Source organism: Macaca mulatta, chromosome 14 (genome assembly GCF_049350105.2).
Source record: "Macaca mulatta isolate MMU2019108-1 chromosome 14, T2T-MMU8v2.0, whole genome shotgun sequence".
Lineage (NCBI taxonomy): Eukaryota > Metazoa > Chordata > Mammalia > Primates > Cercopithecidae > Macaca > Macaca mulatta.
In genome coordinates this window covers 8,824,081-8,835,062 of record NC_133419.1, presented here as the reverse complement: position 1 = coordinate 8,835,062, position 10,982 = coordinate 8,824,081, and positions in this window count along the sequence as shown.

The window sequence follows — 10,982 nt, the reverse complement described above, 5'->3', positions numbered from 1 at the left end:
AGGGGGTGTGAGGGGCAAGCCCCTGCTTCTTGGGGCCCTGGTCCACACTGAAGCAGGGAATAATGCTAGGTGCTGACCACCTGCCAGGCACAGAGCTGAGCATTGAATACTCATTTTTTCCTAACACTCATCTGAATCTGTCCCGACCCTGCCTAGAGCTGGCTGTGGCTCACTGTGGAACACAGCACAGCCAAACAGTCCAGGGTTGGATTCTTACTGTCTCTAAGCCTCAGTTTCGTTGCTTGTGAGATGGGGATCTGTTCATTCAACATCTATGTTCAACTACTGGTAATAAAAAATTAAAAAATAGGCCGGGCGCGGTGGCTCAAGCCTGTAATCCCAGCACTTTGGGAGGCCGAGACGGGCGGATCACTAGGTCAGGAGATCGAGACCATCCTGGCGAACACGGTGAAACCCCGTCTCTACTAAAAAATACAAAAAACTAGCCGGGCGAGGCGGCGGGCGCCTGTAGTCCCAGCTACTCGGGAGGCTGAGGCAGGAGAATGGCGTAAACCCGGGGGGCGGAGCTTGCAGTGAGCTGAGATCCGGCCACTGCACTTCAGCCCGGGCGACAGAGCCAGACTCCGTCTCAAAAAAAAAAAAAAAAAAAAAAAAAAAAAAAAAAAAAAATTAAAAAATAAATGTAAAAAATTCACTCAACAAACTGAGACTCCACCACGTCCTAAGCTCTTGGCCACAAATAGAACCAGTCCTGCCCTAGAACCAGTCCTGCCCTCCTGGAGCTGCTGTACTAGGGGAACTGGATATGTGCCAAATCAATTCACACAGCACTGTGGCTACAACAGAGGCTGGTACCGTGACAGAGAAGAGCAGAGAAGCAGGACAGGAGAGGGCTGGGACCTGGAAGACAAAGGGACTCTTCCACTGGAAGCTGGAAGATGAGTAGGAGTGAGTCACACCTGTGGGCATCTGACCTCAGGGAAGGCTGCAGGGGGAGCCTATTCAGAGAACTGAGAAAAGGCCAGTGAACAACAGGAGGTGGTGGAGAGGGAGAGCTGAAGGTGGTAGTGGTGGTGGGAGGGGCCAGCCGTGGTGAGGAATTTGCTTTTTTTTTTTTTCTTTTTTTTTTGAGACGGAGTCTCGCTCTGTTGCCCAGGCTGGAGTGCAGTGGCCGGATCCCAGCTCACTGCAAGCTCCGCCTCCCGGGTTCACGCCATTCTCCTGCCTCAGCCTCCGGAGTAGCTGGGACTACAGGCGCCCGCCACCTCGCCCGGCAAGTTTTTTGTATTTTTTTAGTAGAGACGGGGTTTCACCGTGTTAGCCAGGATGGTCTCCATCTCCCGACCTCGTGATCCGCCCGTCTCGGCCTCCCAAAGTGCTGGGCTTGAGCCACCGCGCCTGGCCAGGAATTTGCTTTTATTTTCACTGCAGTGGGACTGTGTCAGGGCAAGAACGAGCACCCTGCCTTCATCCCAGGAGAGAGATCTCACTTGGCCCCAGGAGAGATGTATTTGGGAGGGGAGATGTAAAGACTGTGTGAAGTGGGGCTGCTGGAGAGGCAGGTGGCACGAATGGTCCCCAGAATCCTGGTCTGATCCCTGGATGGGCAAAGAAGAGGGGAGGCAGAGAAGCTGGAAACACGGGGCAGGGTCCACAGCTCTGTTCTGGCCCTGCTGAATTTGAGATGCTTGTGAGTCATCCAAGTGGAGGTGCCCAAAACAGGGAGTCTGCAGCTCAGACAGGACGTCTGACCTGGAGACAGAGGCCTGGGGTTATACAGGGGTGTCTACGACAGTGGGAAAGGGTGGGCTTACTATGGAGAGAAGAGGGCCCAGGGTGCCCCAGGGAGGTCACCATTCCCAGGTCAGGGAGAGGAGGCGGAGTCAGGCGGGGAGAGGAGACGGAGTCAGGCAAAAGACCAGAAAGAGCAGCTGGAGGGAGCAGAGAGGAAAACCAGGAGTGTGGTGGGGAAGGGGAAGAGCCAGGAGGAGGGTGTGGCCCTCGTGTCTAAAGCTGCTGCCAGTAGGATGAGGGGATGACAGCCTTTCTTCAGGGGCTGATGAGGGGACTCAGTGAGAAGGAGCAATGAAAGTGTCCAGCCCAGTAATGATGCCCAACTCAAATGATACCCAACCAAATTCCTTCAGCTCTCAGGGCCTCCGCAGGAAATAGCTGAAACCACTGGGGCTAGCAACAGAGGGACATCACTCCAGTGCACATTGCTCCATTGGCATAACCAGGGAGGGCTGCCTGAGAGGTATGGCCTGAAGCAAAGCAGCAGCCCCTGGCCTCCTGCAGCCTGCAGGGAGGGTGCTGGGGAAAAAAATATCATCCTAATCTCCTCCTGGTCACGGGTCTCCAGCTGGGCCTCCTGTGGGCTGAACCCAGAAGAAAGCCTATGGACTGAGGGGCCTGGGGGTGCAGCAGGTGGAGCTTAGCTTCCTGGCACAGCAGGGAGGTCAGGAATGCAGACGGGATCTGCAGGGCAAGCTGACAAAGCCCAATACACATGGTCTCTTTGGCCTGAACATCTTTTCTAACCTCATCACCACATGTGGCACCTCATTTGCCTAGAATCTGCCAGCACACCTTTTTTTTTTTTTTTTTTTTTGAGACAGGGTCTCACTCCATGCCAGGGCTGGAGTGCAGCGGCATGATCTTGGCTTACTGCAGCCTCAACATCCCAGACTCAAGGGATCCTCCCACCTAAACCCACTCCCTCCCACCCCCACCTCAGCAGGTGGAACTATAGGTGCACAACCAAGCTTCACTAATGTTAGGGTTTTTTGTTTTTTGGTTTTTTTGATTTTTTTTGGAGACAAGCTCTTGCTCTGCTGGAGTGCAGTGGTACGATCTCGGCTCCACTCTGCAGCCTCCATCTCCCGGGTTCAAGCAATTCTCATGCCTCAGCATCCCCAATTAGCTGGGACTACAGCGTCATGCCACCATACCTGTGTTTTTCCCGTACTCCACAAAATCTGAAGCATTCTTCTTTGTGGATTTGTTGACTTGCTTATTGTTCATCTTGCCACCCTCTGAGGGAGGGACAACCTTGTCTCCAGATCTCAGAACAAGGCTTGGCACAGAGAGGGTGCTGAAGTTTGTTGATTGACTACACAGAGAGGCCACGAGAGTGCCTGCCATCTACCATGCACTCTACACTGTGGGGCCCCATCCTCCTCCCAGCGACCCTGCAAAGGGGAAACCAAGGCTCTGAAGATGAAACAACTAGACTAGGCCGGGTGCGGTGGCTCCCGCCTGTAATCCTAGCACTTTGGGAGGCTAAGGCAGGCGGATCACGAGATCAGGAGATCGAGACCATCCTGGCTAATACGGTGAAACTCCGTCTCTACTACTGAAAACAAAAAAACAAAAAAAGTAGCCGGGCATGGTGGTGGGCACCTGTAGTCCCAGCTACTTGTGAGGCTGAGGCTAGAGAATGGCTTGAACCCAGGAGGCGGGGCTAACAGTGAGCCGAAATAGCACCACTGAACTCCAGCCTGGGCGACAGAGCGAGACTCTGTGTCAAAAAACAAAAACAAGAAAGCAAACAAAAAGCAACTAGACTCAGGTCACCTGGTGATTGAACTGAAGCCTGCCTGATCCAGAACCTATATATACAATGATCCTGGGGAGAGGAATGGGAGGTGTCCCGAAGGCATCAGGAGACCTGACATTTGTTCACAAATGTCCTGAAGATAGGTGGGTAGGACCCTGAGGGCAACGAGGGGCTTTGCTGGAATGGGACAAGGAGGAGCCATGGGACCCAGGCCCAGGGAATGTTCAGGCTGCTCAAATGTTCTTGAGGTTCTTGGGTTTTTGAAGCCCAGAGAAGAAATGGGACTTGACTGAGGTTGCACAACCAGCCATTAGCAGAGCCAGAACCTGAACTCAGGGCTCCTGATGCCGTGCTAAGGGATTGGCTGGACAGGGTGACAGCAGCTGCATGATGAAAGTTCTGTCTCAGGAGGCAGCATCGCAGTGGTTGTTTTCTAGCATGAGATCATACTGGCTGTGTCATGCATCAGCTAAGTGAACTGGGAAAATCCTTCAACTTCTCTATGCCTCAGTCCTCGACCCCCTACCCCTCCTTTTTTTTTTTTTTTTTAGAGACAGTCTCTCTATATTGCCCAGTCAATATAGAGTCAAACTCTTGGCCTCAAGTAATCCTCCCCATTCAGCCTTCTGAGTAGCTGAGATTACAGGCACATGACCCTGCACCTGGCTTTCCTCATTTTTAAACAGGGAATGAGGCCAGTCTCAGTGGCTCATGCCTGTAATCCCAGCACTTGGGAGACCGAGGCGAGCAGATTCCTTGAGGCCAGGAGTTCCAGACCGGCCTGGCCAACATGGTGAAACCCTGTCTCTGCTAAAAATACAAAAAGTTAGCCAGGTGTGGTGGCGCATGCCTGTATTCCAGCTACTTGGGAGGCTGAGGCATGAGAATCGCTTGAACCCAGGAGACAGAGGCTGCAGTGAGCCGAGATGGCACCACTGCACTCCAGCCTGGGTGATAGAGTGGGGCTCTGTCTCAAAAAATAAAAGTAAAAAAATAAAAAAAGGCCGGGCGTGGTGGCTCAAGCCTGTAATCCCAGCACTTTGGGAGGCCGAGGCGGGTGGATCACGAGGTCAGGAGATCGAGACCATCCTGGCTAACATGATGAAACCCCGTCTCTACTAAAAATACAAAAAACTAGCCGGGCGTGGTGGCGGGCGCCTGTAGTCCCAGCTACTCGGAGGCTGAGGCGGGAGAATGGCGTGAACCCGGGAGGTGGAGCTTGCAGTGAGCCGATATCGTGCCACTGCACTCCAGCCTGGGCGACAGAGCGAGACTCCGTCTCAAAAAAAAAAAAAAATAAATAAATAAATAAAAAAATAATAATAATAATAAAAAAAATTGGCCGGGCACAGCGGCTCACGCCTGTAATCCTAGCACTTTGGGAGGCCGAGGCGGATGGATCACGAGGTCAGGAGATTGAGACCATCCTGACCAACATTAAAAATGCAAAAATTAGCCGTACGTGGTGGCGCACGCCTTAGTCCTCAGGAGGCTGAGGCAGGAGAATCTCTCTTTTTTTTTTTTTTTGAGACGGAGTCTCACGCTGTTGCCCAGGCTGGAGTGCAGTGGCGCGATCTCGGCTCACTGCAAGCTCCGCCTCCTGGGTTCACGCCATTCTCCTGCCTCAGCCTCCTGAGTAGCTAGGACTACAGGCGCCCGCCACCGCGCCCGGCTAATTTTTTGTATTTTTTTTTAGTAGAGACGGGGTTTCACTGTGGTCTCGATCTCCTGACCTTGTGATCCACCCGCCTCGGCCTCCCAAAGTGCTGGGATTACAGGCTTGAGCCACCGCGCCCGGCCAGGAGAATCTCTTGAACCTGGGAGGCAGAGGTTGCAGTGAGCCAAGATTGCGCCACTGCACTCCAGCCTGGTGACAGAGCAAGACGCCTTCTCAAAAAAAATAAAAATAAAAATAAAAAAATAACAGATTAACAGGGAAGTCGGGGCGTGGTGGCTCACACTTATAATCCCAGCACTTTGGGAGGCCAAGGCGAGTGGATCACTTGAGGTCAGGAGTTCGAGACCAGCCTGGCCAACATGGTGAAACTCCATCTGCCATAAATACAAAAATTAGCCGGACGTGGTGGTACATGCCTGTAATCCCAGCTACTGAGGAGGTAGAGGTTGCAGTGAGCCAAGATTGTGCCACTGCACTCCAACCTGGGCGATAGAACGAGACTCTCTCTCAAAAATAAAAATAAAAATAAGCAGGGAATCAGTGGGCTGATATTTATGAGGCCCTTAGCAGATGCCTGCCACACAGTAAGCACTCAGGATATGTGAGACCTTTTCATCATTGTCTGCATCTGCAAGCCAAGATGGGCAGGGTGGCAAGAGATGGGCTGCTGCTGGGGAGGAGGAAAGCTACTGTGCCATGAGGGCTGTGTATCAGGTGCTGTGCCGCCTCTACGTGTTGTCCTTCTGAGTTCTGCATGTCTTTGGGAAGAAAGAAATGGCTCTTGGGGAGGGGGTGGGTGGGTAGAAGGCAAGGGGACCACACTCATCAGTTTTAATTTTTTCTGAGACAGAGTCTCACTCTGTTGCCAGGCTGGAGTGCAATGGCACAATCTCAGCTCACTGCAACCTCCACTTCCTGGGTTCAAGCGACTCTTGTGCCTCGGCCTCCTGAGTAGCTAGGATTATAGGCAGCCACCATCACCACTCCCAGCTAATTTTTGTATTTTTAGTAGATATGGGGTTTCAGCATATTGGTCAGGCTGATCTCGAACTCCTGGCCTCCGGTGATCTGCCTGCCTTGTCCTCCCAAAGTGTGGGATTACAGACATGAACCACTGCGCCCGGCCTCGATCATCAGTTTTGAAGATGAGGGATGGAAGTGATGAAGGCCTGGAGGGGGCAATGTTGCCCTAATGCATCTCTCTCCAAAGACACTTTACTGAAAGTGGCTGTTATTAAACCCCTCTGATGTGCCACTTACTGTGAGTAGTAAAACGATGGACACCGAGAGTTGGGATTGGAAATGAAATGAAACTATCTTCACACTTGATAAATAGGGTGCTCTTCTGCCCTGCCACTCTTCCCTGCTTTTTGAGCACAGGAGAAATCTACTGGTAAGAGCTCAGGCTCAAGAGGTACACTGGCTGCCACCTGCCACTCCCAACTGGGTGACTGTGAATACATCTTACTACTCCAGGCCTCAGCCTCCTCATTTGCAAATTGGGAATGATAGTAAGACCCAGCTGCCAGTGTTGTCCTAAGGAATAAGTGAAATACTTCATACATAGCTCCTAACAGTGCCTGGCCCAAAGAAAATACACACACCAAGTTGAGTGTGATTATTTTTATTGCTGTATCATCCAGCCACTTCCTGTTTCACAGACATGTCAAGGTGATTCACATTGCAGTGAAAACCAAAAAAAAAAAAAAAAAATGAATAGCTGACCCCTTTTCTGTGCCTGTGTGAATATACAAATGATGTGAGTTATGTTTTTCAGAGGCACAGCAATGTGGCATAGGCAACTTGTTGCCATGTAAACCATCCCCACAAAATCAGCCAGCCCAGGGAGAGCTGTAATTGAGCTGTGTGTGACTGAGCTGCCGTGGTGTGCACTATCACCCAGAAAAGAGCCTAACTACAGCCGTGTCATCAGTGCCACAAGGAGGGACCAATTTGGACTGGCTCACATGAAGGTGTGATTCCCTTCCCCCTTCCCGTCCCCTCCCGCTCCTCCTTTCCCTCCTTTCCCTCCCCTGACTGCATGCTCTGTTGCCCAGGCTGGAGTGCAGTGGCAGGATCTCTACTCACTGCAACCTCTGCCTCCTGGTTCAAGCGATTCTCCTGTCTCAGCCTCACAAGTAGCTGGAACTACAGGCTCGCACCACCATGCCCAGCTAGTTTTTGTATTTTTAGTAGAGATGGGGTTTCACCATGTTGGCCAGGCTGGTCTCAAACTCCTGACCTCAAGTGATCTGCTCATCTTGACCTCCCAAAGTGCTGGGATTACAGTTGTGAGCCACCATCCCTGGCCGAAGGTGTGGTACATTCTGTTGGCAAGGGAAGGGTGTGAAAGAGTCCAAGCCCACTGCTCCATAGACACTGGCCTGTCCACTGTGACTGTTGCGAATAGGTTTTACCACCAACACCTGTAAGCACCTTCTATGTCAAGGACTATGAAGCATCTGAGATCTTATCCAATTTGCAACCTGCCAAGGTAGCCCATCAGGTTCAAGGATGCTGGCAAAATACAAGAGAGTCCTGGGTCAGAGACAAAGGACTTTATCACTGTGCAGCAAACAGCACGAGCACCAGCATATTTCCGTCAGTTCCTTTTAACCCTAAGTCCCATGGGGGTGATGCTGATGGGCTCAGGTTAGTGCGGACATACAGAGTGAACTGCATTGTGGGAGAGGACCCTAAGCTTAGGAAACTCAAAGCCAGTAAGCATGGTTGTCCTTTGCTCTGGAGGGAGACACCAACTCCATCTTCCATGGCTGTTCCCTGGATAAACATCTTTGAAGCTGGGCGCAGTGGCTCACGCCTGTAATCCTACCACTTTGGGAGGCTGAGGTGGGCAGATCACCTGAAGTCGGGAGCTTGAGATCAGTCTGGCCAACATGGTGAAACCCCGTCTCTGCTACTGCTATGGCTACTGCTACTAAATTAAAAAATTCGCCGGGCACAGTGGCTCACGCCTGTAATCCCAACACTTTGGGAGGCCAAGACGGGCAGCTCACGAGGTCAGGAGATCGAGACCATCCTGGCTAACATGGTAAAACCCTGTCTCTACTAAACATGCAAAAAAAAATTAGCTGGACAGCCAGGTGTGGTGGCTCACGCCTGTAATCCCAGCACTTTGGGAGGCCGAGGCAGGTGGATCACAAGGTCAGGAGATCGAGACCATTCTGGCTAACACAGTGAAACCTTGTCTCTACTAAAAATACAAAAAATTAGCTAGGCATGGTGGTAGGCGACTGTAGTCCCAGCTACTCGGGAGGCTGAGGCAGGAGAATGTTGTGAACCCAGGAGGTGGAGCTTGCAGTGAGTCGAGATTGCACCACTGCACTCCAGCCTGGATGACAGAGTGAGACTCCATTTCAAAAAGAAAGAAAGAAAGAAAAAAAGTAGCCAGGTGTGGTGGTGCATGCCTGTAATCCTACTCAGGTGGGTGAGGCACAAGAAATCGCTTAAACCTGGAAGGTAGAGGTGGCAGTGAGCCAAGATCACACCACTTCACTCCAGGTTGGGTGACAGAGCGAGACTCCATCTCAAAAAACAAACAAGCACCAAACAGGCATAAGTGGCCCCATTTTTGTTTTGAGTCAGGGTCTTGCTCTATCACCCAAGTTGCAGTGCAGAAGCCTGATCATGGCTCACTGCAGCCTGGATCTCCTGGGCTGGGAGCAATCCTCCTACTCAGCCTCCTGAGTAGCTGGGACTACAAGTGCATGCCACTGCACCCGCTAAGTAAAATATATATATATTTTTTAGAGATGGGGTCTTACTATGCTGTCCAGGCTGGTCTCAAGCAATCCTCTTACATGTCCTCCCAGAGTGCTGGGATTATAGGCCTGAGCCACCGTACCTGGTCTACTGTCCCTGTTTTACAGATGAGAAATTGAAGTCCAGAGTGATGAAGTAAATTACTCCAGGTGATATAGTAAATAGCGGATCCAGGATCAAACCCAGTCCTGCCTCATTCCAGTTCTGTGTCTTGTCTACCCTACAGTGGAACTTAAGATGGTGAGGAGCCCTGAGAGGAGAAAAGTGGCAAGAATCTTCTTGAGCAGTGAGAGAAGAGGGATGCAGGGAGGATGGGAGATGGGTGTGCATCTCTGTATGTGTTGTCTGGATGTGGGGGGCCAAGGCCAGATTTGTAGGACCCTGGAGACCATAACAAGGACTTTGGATTTTGTCTAAGTATGATGGGGAGATGCCAGATTTTTTTTTTTTTTTTTGAGACAGAGTCTCACTCTGTTGCCCAGGCTGGAGTGTAGTCGTGTGCTCTCGGCTCACTTCTGCCTCAAGCAATTCTCCTGCCTCAGCCTCCCAAGTAGCTGGGATTACAGGCGCCCGCCACCACACCTGGCTAATTTTTGTATTTTTAGTAGAGATGGGGTTTCACTATGTTGGCCAGGCTGGTCTCGAACTCCTGAACTCAAGTGATCTGCCTGCCTCGGCCTCCAAAGTGCTGGGGTTACAGGCGTGAGCCACCATTCCCAGCAACCAGATGGTTTTTAGTACAAGAATGACACTGTATTTTAAAAGAATTATTCAGTTTCCTGCTTATATGGGGATAATACCCCATATAAGGTTATCATGAGGAGTAAATTGGAGAGATTAAGTGAGAGGACTCATATAAGGGTCTTTGTAGGTGCGAGGCAGAATAGACAGTTGAGTGGTTATCGGCCATAATGGTGACATAGTCGGCGCACTGAGGAATTCAGGGTAGGGCTGGGAGCTGGAGACAGTAATAACCTGGGGGTCTATGCGTCCAAGAGATGGTATAGAGATAGTTCCTCTAGTCAGCCTAAGGCTGGGTGCACTTCACTGTAATCCCAGCACTTTGGGAGGCTGAGGTGGGAGGATCAGTTGAGTCCAGGACTTGGAGACCAGCGAAACCCAATTGCTACAAAAAATACAAACAAAACAAACACACAAAAAACGGTGGCTCTAGTGCCTGATAGAAACGACTTGGGGTACAGGCCCTAAGTCAGGTACGCTGCTGCCCAAGAGCCTGACTGGTAGATGGAGATGCCAAAGGGGCACAGGGCTCTCTAGGTAAGCAGGAGGCAGCAAGAATGACAGTTCCAGGGGTTTTACGTGGAAGGAAGAGGAGGCCAGCAGGAGGGGACTTCAGGTCAGATTGAGGAGGCATGTGCCATCCGGAGGAGGAGACTGTCGATGTAATTATGAAAGTCCAAGTCCTGGCCGGGCGCGGTGGCTCAAGCCTGTAATCCCAGCACTTTGGGAGGCCGAGGCGGCTGGATCACGAGGTCAGGAGATCGAGACTATCCTGGCTAACATGGTGAAACCCCGTCTCTACTAAAAATACAAAAAACTAGCCGGGCGTGGTGGCGGGCGCCTGTAGTCTCAGCTACTTGGGAGGCTGAGGCGGGAGAATGGCGTGAACCCGGGAGGCGGAGCTTGCAGTGAGCCGAGATCACGCCACTGCACTCCAGCCTGGGAGACACAGCGAGACTCCGTCTCAAAAAAAAAAAAAAAAAAAAAAAAAAGAAAGTCCAAGTCCTAGCTGCTTTTCCATTGCCCTGGTGTACAACCTCAGGCCCTGCAGACTGCACATCTGAGGACCCCTGCCTGCCCTGTCTGGCTTCTCTGAATCTAATAAGGGAGAGGATGCATATGGAAAAAGAACACGGAACAGAGAGAGAGAGAGAAAAAAAAAGCACCAAGGTCCAAGTTCAGAGAGCCCTGGTAATTTTAACTTGCAACTCACCTAAGAAGAGCCTAACGGTCGCAAGAGTATGTAGGAAGGACCCAACC